This window comes from Pongo abelii, chromosome 19 (genome assembly GCF_028885655.2).
Source record: "Pongo abelii isolate AG06213 chromosome 19, NHGRI_mPonAbe1-v2.0_pri, whole genome shotgun sequence".
NCBI lineage: Eukaryota > Metazoa > Chordata > Mammalia > Primates > Hominidae > Pongo > Pongo abelii.
This window is the reverse complement of record NC_072004.2, coordinates 16,177,550-16,186,945: the sequence shown is the minus strand read 5'-3', so window position 1 is coordinate 16,186,945 and position 9,396 is coordinate 16,177,550. Positions and strand designations below refer to the sequence as shown.

Genomic DNA, 9,396 nt, shown 5'->3' with positions numbered 1-9,396 from the left:
CAGGCCCTATGCTACATGCAGAATTCAGAGATGAAAGAGACTCAGGCCCGGCCCCCAGCAAGCTCCCGGTAGATGGGAGAGGGGAGAGTGGGGGAGGGAAAGATCTACACAAATAGCTACAAAACAGAGGCCCAGCAGTATAGTGTAGCAGGTAAGATTAAGTGACCATGTAGCAAGGCAGTGACAGGCCTGGCCTTTGCAAAGAGCCACGCCTTGGGGTGAGAGCCACTCATTAGCCAGGCCTAGGTATTCCCCTCCCTGAGCTCCAGTTTCCTCCCCTATAAAACATGGACCATTATCACACCAGCGTGGCATGTGGTTTAGAGCCCGGGCCTTGGAGCCAGGGTGGCCTGGGTTTGATTCACAGAGCCACCATTTTATTTCGAAGCCATGTCATGCAATGGCCGTTACCTCACCTGTCAGAGCCTCAGTGTTCCCACCTCTGAAATGAGGCTAATAACACCAACCTCAGAGGACTTGGGGGGGAATAAATGAAAAATCAGGTATGAAGCACAGTATCTGGCACTCCATAAAATCAATAGCTATTACCAGCAACGCGAAGGTTAAATGGCATGTGTCAGTCATCACCGCAGGGGACAACCACTCAGCAGGTGTGGGCTGGGAGGAGCTTTTTGTTTTGTTTTTTGGGTTTTTTGTTTTTGTTTGTTTGTTTGTTTGTTGAGACGGGGTCTTGCTCTGTCACCCAGGGTAGAGTGCAGTGACACAATCCTAGCTCATTGCAGCCTCAAACCCCTGGGCTCAGGTGATCCTCCCACCTCAGCCTCCTCGGTAGCTAGGACTACAGACATGCGCTACCACGCCTGGGCCAATTTTTTTTTTTTTTTTAGAGATGTGTTCTTGCTATGTTGCCCAGGCTGGTCTTGAACTCCTGGGCTTAAGCAATCTGCCTGCCTCGGCCTCCCAAAGTGCTGAGGTTACAGGTATGAGCCACCATACCTGGCCAGGTACGGGTTTCTAGAAAAGATTTTGTGAGAGGATAGGCACAGTGGCTCACACCTACAATCTCAGCACTTTGGGAGGTCGAGGCAGGTGGGCTGCTTGAGTCCAGGAGTTCAAGATCAGCCTAGGTAACATCTCTACAAAAAACTGTCAGGGCATGGTGGTGTGTGCCTATAGTTCCAGCTACTCGGGAGGCTGAGGTGGGAGGATTACCTGAGCCCAGGAGGTTGAGGCTGCAGTGAGCCATGATCACACCACTGCACTCCAGCCTGGGTGACAGAGTGAGACCCTGTCTCAAAAAAAAAAAAATTTTTTGTGGGAGTCACTCACTGCTCCCCGTGCGGTGGGGTGGAGGGAAGGAGAAAGTGTTCTTCCAAAAACCTGAGACTTGAAGAATGAGGAGTGGGAAGAAAAGGGCTCAGGTGGTGGGTGTTTCTGGCACAGGGAAAGCTGTGGGAAATGGCTTGGCCGGGTGAGACAATGCAGGGAGTTCAGGGAGCAGTTCAGTGTTGGAGGCGTCACACTGGGAGAGTCGGAGGCCTGGAGGCTGGGGAAGGCAGGAGGTGCTATTTGCCCCTAGCGATAAAAAGGATTTTTGACTATCAGAATCTTTAGAGAATATTGTTGGCTGATATCTTGTGGAATGTCCCTTACTTTGCCTTGAAGGACTTTATTTATGCCTATATTTTTTACTTGAAATCTTACAAGCAAAGACCACATCATTTTTGTCTTGTTTTCCTCCATAGCTAACACACGACATGCCAATAGACTATGGTAGATTGCTTGCAAAACATTGCTTCAGTTATTGCCCTCCCTATATCCATGCCCATTGCCATGTGACTTTGCAGTTCCTCCCCTCAAGAGAAGTCTATTTCCCCTGCTCTTGAATCTGGGCTAGGTTGTGACTTGCTTGGCCAATATAATACAGCCAAAGTGACTTCTCTGAGCCTAAACCTCAAGAGGCCTTGCATGTTTCTGCTCATTATCTTGGAACACTTGCTCAAGCTAGTTGGCTGGAGGATGGGAGTCACAGACCCCATTCATCCTCATCACCCCAACCAGCATCCAGCCAACTACCAGAGGAAGAGCCACCTGGCCGACTTGCAGTGAACCACATAGGTGCATAAAGGGAAACAGAGCTTCCCAGTCTAAACTGCAAAACTGTAAGCTAAATGAATGGTTGTTATTTTTAGCCACTAAATGTGGGTTCCTTTGTTACAAGCAAAAGTTAACCAATAGAAAAGTGAACCCACACTCTTTATAACAGATTGATTATCCCTTTATTCTGTCACCAAGGATGGAATGCAATGATGCGATCATAGCTCACCGAAGCCTCCAACTCCTGGGCCCAAGCAATCCTCCCATCTCAGTCTCCTGAGTAGCTGAGACCACAGGTGCCCGTAACCATGCCTGTCTAATTTTTTTTTTTTTTAATTTTTTGTAAAGACAGGTCTCACTATGTTGCTCAGGCTAGTCTTGAACTCCTGGCCTCAAGTGATCCTCCTGTCTCAGCCTCCCAAAGTGCTAGGATTACAAACATGAGCTACTGTGTCCTGCCCACTCTATCCCTTCTTAATCCCAAAGAACAAATGGGTCAAAGTCTGAGTTTGATTTGCAGTAGGAGAGCTTTATTATAATCAAGATCATGCAGGGTGTGAGATCACCCCAGGCCAGAGAGAAGAAAGAGGTCTGTCTCCCCAACTCTGAAGTCATCAAAGATCAAAGCCAAGCAGGGTTGGAAGATGATGGAAAACCAGAGGCACATATGCCAAGTCAGTCCAGTCCTAGATGGGCACAGGGGCTCACCAGCTATCCCTGATGTCAGGATCCAATAAGCAGGCTTCATCGGGGGTCTGCCCGTCTGGGGATGCTCATCTGGGGCTGGGCAGGAGAAGTTTACAGAGGCTCTAGTATCGCGAAAGGAAGCCTGTGGAGAGATGGAAGGGAGATGAGGGGGAGAAGGGAAGACTGTAAGCAGGAGCAGAGGGGTTGGGACTTGGGGAAAGATGGGGAAACTCAAAGCAAGGACACTAGAGCTCAAAGAGCTGGAGAATCCTGACGGGGAAGGACCCTGGGGTCTCCCAATCTACTGATCCCCATCTAATTCCTGAATCTCTGTTGCAGCAAACCTGGCAGATGCACCCCCAAGTCTGAGGATGGGGGGCTTATGAGGCAGCCCCCTCCATTCAACAGATTTGTTAGTCAATTATTTGGATACTGAGGCAAAAGACGGCCCCAGCCTCACTCTTAGATGTACATCCATGGCCCTGCAGTGCCACTGGACACACAAAACCGCATCAGACACCCTGCAGGGCAGCTCCCAGGCACCCCAAGTCTTCTCTGAGCTAAACATTCCCAGTCATATTATCCAGCCTTTTACTATAATTTCATATTACATTTATATTTTATAAAATTCAATGTGTACATGGGAAAATTTTCCCTGATCTAGAGACCAACTCACCTGTGTGAGTCTTTCTTACATTTAGATTATGTTCATCCTTTTGGCAGTTGCATCATGTAATACTTGTGCAAGCCAACTACTGACTAAAATCCCTGAGTCTCTTTTCCACCTGAACTGTTGCTGATCCTGGTCCCCCATCCTCACGAGAGTTGAAAGTACTGGCTGTGAAGCCGCACAGAGCTGAACCCCTCATTTGTGATTGTATGACTTTGAGAAAATTAGTTATTTTCTCTGAACCTCATTTTCCTTGAAATGGGGATTATAATAAAACCTACCTCATAGGGTGGGTCATGATAATGCACAATTTTCATGACTGAGACTCAGCCATGTGTAGATTTGGTCCTAGCCTCATCCTAGGCTCTGTCAAAAATAATGATCAATTCAGAACCAAGGGCCGGTCTCTGACACCTCACTAGAGATTTCCCTAACATCTAGCTCTATTCAGAATCTGTATTCCCTAGAGATTCAAAAATACTTGAAAAAAAAGAGTGATACCTTGACTCTCCACTCCACAATCTAGAGTTGTGCCTCCCTCCACTCCACAACCTAGGATTGTCCCTTACCTTTCGTCTCATTTTGGTCACCAGATTTTGCGGAAGAAGACTGGGAATGGGATGATTTTCCACTTCCTCCTCCATAGCCACCACCACTTCCACTCCCTTCTTCACCGCCTCTGTAGCTGCCTCCACTTTCACCTCCAAAACCACTTCCTCCACCATGGCTGCCTCCACTTCCTCCCCTGGACCCACTTCCTCCACCATAGCCACCCCCACTTCCTCCTTCAGAACCACTTCCTCCTCCATAGTTGCCCCCACTTCCTCCACTATGGCCACCTCCACTTCCTCCGCTATGGCCACCTCCACTTCCTCCATCATAGCCACCTCCACTTCCTCCTCCAGAACCACTTCCTCCACCATAGCTGCCTCCACTTCCTCCGCTGGACCCACTTCCTCCACCATAGTCACCTCCATTTCCTCCTCCAGAACCACTTCCTCCACCATAGCTGCCTCCACTTCCTCCCCTGGATCCTCTTCCATGACTGCCTCCACTTCCTCCTCGACCTCCTTGGCTACCCTCAAGGCCAATTTTTCCAGCTCGGAGGATTCACTAAGAAAGAAAGAAAACAAGAGAGTTAAAATGAGCGGCCCAGGCCAGGCGCGGTGGCTCACGCTTGTAATCCCAGCACTTTGGGAGGTCAAGGCAGGCAGATCACGAGGTCAGGAGATCGAGACCACGGTGAAACCCCATCTCTACTAAAAATACAAAAAATTACCCGGGGTGTGGTGGTGGGCGCCTGTAGTCCCAGCTACTTGGAGAGGCTGAGGCAGGGGAATGGTGTGAACCCGGGAGGCGGGGCTTGCAGTGAGCAGAGGCTGCACCACTGCACTCCATCCAGCCTGGGCGACAGAGCGAGACTCCGTCTTAAAAAATAATAATAAAAAATTAGTGGCCCACACACACATATATGAGGATGGACCTGGACAGAGTCAGAACCCAAACATGAATCTTTCTGTTTTCCTTCCTGGGAGGCAGAGGACAGAGTCTGGCCTGGCACCATAGCTGGGAGGGGAGAGCCTCCAGCTGGGACTGTGGGGCCCTCCCCTCCCTGGAGCAGGGAGGCAGCTCCTTCTCTCAGTGTCACCATCCCCCTTCCCCAAAGCCCAAATGCACTGAGGTCCCTCCCGCCCCCAGGATGAAGAAGTCCTCAACCCATAAGACCCTGTGTATGAGAACTTCCCCCCCTGCCTCTATCCAGAGGGATAGAAGTAGTGTCAGAGGCCTGAGGACCCCCAGGGGTTCCACCGAATCCTGGAGCACCTCCAAGTCTTCCTGGCCTCCCTCAAGGAGGTTGCGGTAGGTCTCGATTTCCTGCTCCAGCTGCATCTTAATGCTGAACAGAAGGCTGTATTCCTGATTCTGGCACTCAATCTCTTGCCGGACCTCAGTGATCTGGGCCTCCAAGTTACTGATCTGCTCCTGGATCATCTGCAGCTGGCCACAGTAGCGGTTCTTCGTGTCTTCCAAGCTCTTCTCCAGGGCAGCTTTCTAAGGGTCAGGAGAAGGCTTTAAGAGGGATGTGACATTATAACTCCTCTTCTTCCCACTCCCGGGCTGCAAAGCCTTCCTGTGCCCCACCTTGGCAAAGGGTCTACAGCAGAACTACCAACCTTGCTGAGCTGAGACTGCAGCTCAATCTCCAACTCCTGGACACTGTGCCGGAGCTGGGTCACCTCCTTGGCACTGGACTGCACCTCCTGACCACTACTGGATACCTCATGCTCGATCTGGGTTATCTGCAAAACCAAAGGCTCAGTAAGCACCAGGCTGGGTCAGGAGCTTCAGTGGGCGACATTCGGCCCCATTCACCAGGAGCTTCACCTCCAGGGCCAAGGCTAATCCGAAGCCAAAGACAAGTCGTTCTGAGTTTTGGGTACCCTCCAGCCGTGCAGGGTTTTCCGGTCCTCTCAACATGACATTCCCTCTCAACAAGGTTGCAGGACCCTTCACACTTTGTCTCACAACCATCTTTCTAATCTAACCTTATTCCAAACTTCCCCCACCTTTCAAACATACACACACACACACACACACACACACACACACACACACACCACAGACCATGCCTTCATGTATGTGCCAGACTCTGGCTAGGCACTGGAGACTCAAGGAGGAAGGGAACCACCAAGGAGCTCAGTACAGTATGGGAGACACACTGTATCCCTCTCCTATAGTCTTACAATACATAGCATTAGATTAAATTGTTCACATTCTGCTTTTGTTCACACACATCTAATAAACTGTGAGCTTCTCAAGGGCAGCAATGTTGTTTGGCTCATATCTGAGACATCAGTACCTCTGAGACATCAATACTTTACATATAACATGGCACTGAGAAGCTACTTTGTAATGATGTTTGTATGCAGTGAATGAAGATGGTTGAATGACTTCCATTGGAAGATGGATAAATGACAGCTGCACTGAGAGATGCAGAGCTAGGAGGATGAAGGAATGGGAGGATGGAGGGATGGAGATATGCATAGATGGATGGGAGGAGGATGAATGGGCAGCCCACTCTGCTCACCTGAGTCTTGTATTGATTCTCGATGTCCTTTCTGTTCTTAGCAATGAGCTACTCATACTCCTGATGCATGTCTTTGAGGGTCTTGGTGAGATCTTTGCCAGGAGCAACGTTTGTCTCCACATTGACATCTCCACTGTTCTGCCCAGTCAGCTGTCTCATCTCCTGCCAGGGAGGAAAGGGAGATGAGGTCAGGGATAAAGCCCTCTGCACCACCTTTCAGATTTCTCCCTCTGGTCCCCCCAGGGTACAAAAAGGGGACACAGTTGTGAAGCCAAAGCCCACCCACTACCACAGGTGATGCCAAGGAGAAGCTGAAAGTGTCCTCAAGAGCAAAGGAGAGGGTGTCTCCCAGGCAATGTTCCAAAGCTCCCCTGCTGTCTCTGCATTTCTGCTCCTCCCTCTCCCCAGTAAGCCATAAGCCCCAGCACCTTACCACCTTATGATCCTTCTTGAGGGCCATCAGCTCCTCCTGCAGAGTCTCATACCGCATCTCCAGGTCAGACTTCTCCATGGTCAGATTGTCCAGCACCTGCCGCAGGCCATTGATGTCAGCATCCACTCCTTGCCGCAGGTTTTGCTCCATCTCGAACCTGCAGACCAGCCAGGGGTAGAAAACAATCAAGAGGGAACCAGGCCATACCAGGACCTCCAGAGCGCTGAGGTTTGGGGGAAAGGGCTGATGACCGGAGAGGAAAAGAGGAGCAGGACTCACTTTATCCTGAAGTCATCCAGCGTCATGCGAGTGTTGTTGATGTCCAGAAGAGTTTTATTGTTGCCCGCTGTCAGGTCCACAATCTGAAAAAAAAGAACACAGCCATGAAATCATGCTGTGGACCACTGCTGGGAGGGCAAGAGGCCAGGCAAAGCCACAGGAAGTGAGGATTCCATGCAGGAGGATTCTCAAGAGGAATGAGGAACTTTCAACAGCTGGGACATGGCACAGACCCCTTCCAGCCTTCAGCGAAGATGTTTGGTGTGGCCTTCATTCATTCACTCATTCAACAAATATTTGAAGATCTACTGCAAAGAACATAGTGGGATTTAGAGATTACTGACATCCTGTTCCTCAAGGATCCCACCACTGACTACAAAGTCAAAAGTGTCCTAAAAGAGTTCAAGGAAAGGAGAGGTGGCTTATGGCAATGGGAGATCAAGAAAGACTTCAGGAAGGAGGTGGCTGGCAATTGAATTGGGCCCTGAAGGATGGCTAAGATGTAACATTAATAAATAAATGGAAGAGGTTTGGAGTAGAAGAAACAGCACATCCAGAGACATGCAGAAGTTAAAACAAGAGGAATCACTGAGAATACTGATGAGCCAGACTGTGAGCTCCACCAGAACTAAGTCTAGCACATCACTATGTCTACCCAGAGCAACCCTGAGGGTAGGCACTCACTGAACTGAGTGGCTGAATAAATGGATAGATAGATAGACATGTGGGTGGAGGGAGGGAGGGAGGAATGGATGGATGGATGGATGGATAGATAGCTTCTATTCCCAGAGTTCTGGATCCTCTCCATCACTTGAATAACCAACATGTACAATCGGGTCCAAAATACCTTAAAAGATCAAGATACACTCCTAAAGAAGCCCAGGAGAAGTACAAAGGAAGAGAGAGTATTGACTTAGACCAGACCTAAAGGAGGTTCCACATCCAGTCCCAGCTCAGCTCATGTTAACCCAGGCCTCCTCTTTGCTCTGCCCAAACTCTGAAAGTTGAGGAAGTAGAAATGAATGCTCAGAGCACAGGCCAAAGTCCTATCCTGGGAGATCCCCAGAAACCAAACACAAGTTTGTTTCTGATGAAAGCGTACATTTCCAAAAGGTGGATTCCCTGGCTGTTATCTGAGCTTAGAGTTTAGCATTTTACCTTTTTTGGAAGATAAAGAATGTAAGAGACAGAGACCGAGACAGAGATGGTTTCCTGCACCTACCTGGTACTTGAGATCATCAATAGTGTCATAATAAGAGGGGTAGTTCTTCTGGGTAGCAGCAGGTCCCTTCTTGTCATACCAATCCTGGATCTTATTCTCCAGGTCATTGTTGGCCTCCTTAGAGCCTGTACCTTACCCAAGTAAGAGGCCAGCCGAGAATTGTGTTCCTGCATGGTGCTATTCTCATTAGCAGTCAGAATACCACCATCATCACCTCCAGCACCACCCCCAAAGCCCCAAACCCACCCCCATAGTCACCACCAAAGCCACCTCCAGAACACCACCAAAGCCACCTCCAGAACCACCACCAAAGCCACCTCCAAAACCCCCAGAACTACCACAGCCTCCTCCAGAAGCACCACCAAAACCTCTGGAACCACCCAAAGCCACCGCCTAAACTACTGGCACTAAAACCACCCCCAGATCCTCCGCCATAGCTGTAGCCAAAACTGCCGCCACCTCCCCTCCCATAGACACGAGAGCTTCCCCCACCATAGCCACTAGAAGAGCTGAATCGGCCCCCTCTTCCACCACCCCCTGAGGAGCTGCAGTGGCTGTAGGAAGACCTTATGCTGCCCCCACTGCCCACGCCACCCCCACCACCCCGGCCGCTGCGGCTCAAGTAGGACAAGGAGAACTGTCTGCAGCTCATGACACAGCTGGTAGCTCACGAGTTGAGAAGCGGTGATAGGAGTGCTACCGGCTCCTAAGTGCAGGGTACAGAGCTGTCCCTGGGGCTGCCTACTTATACTCCCAGCTGAAGGTGGCACACCTGGGTGTGCCCTTGCTCTGTGCCAGCCTCCCCCTACAGACCCGAGGGAGGTCTGGGATATGAGGCAGCCGGGCTGCCCCAGGCTCAGCGTCCTTTGGTGACTGCCTGGGGGCGGCCCAGCTTCTCTCCATTGTGTGGGATATTTTGATGATATTAGGCTGTCAGGGCCACCATAAATCAGCTCTAC

The 9,396-nt window shown here is 50.2% G+C and overlaps 1 pseudogene; it reads right to left on the bottom strand.

Moving 5' to 3' along the window:
• Positions 1-2,867: 2,867 nt before the first annotated feature.
• On the bottom strand, positions 2,868-9,089 carry LOC129051452 (keratin, type I cytoskeletal 9-like; annotated as a pseudogene).
• Positions 9,090-9,396: the final 307 nt, after the last annotated feature.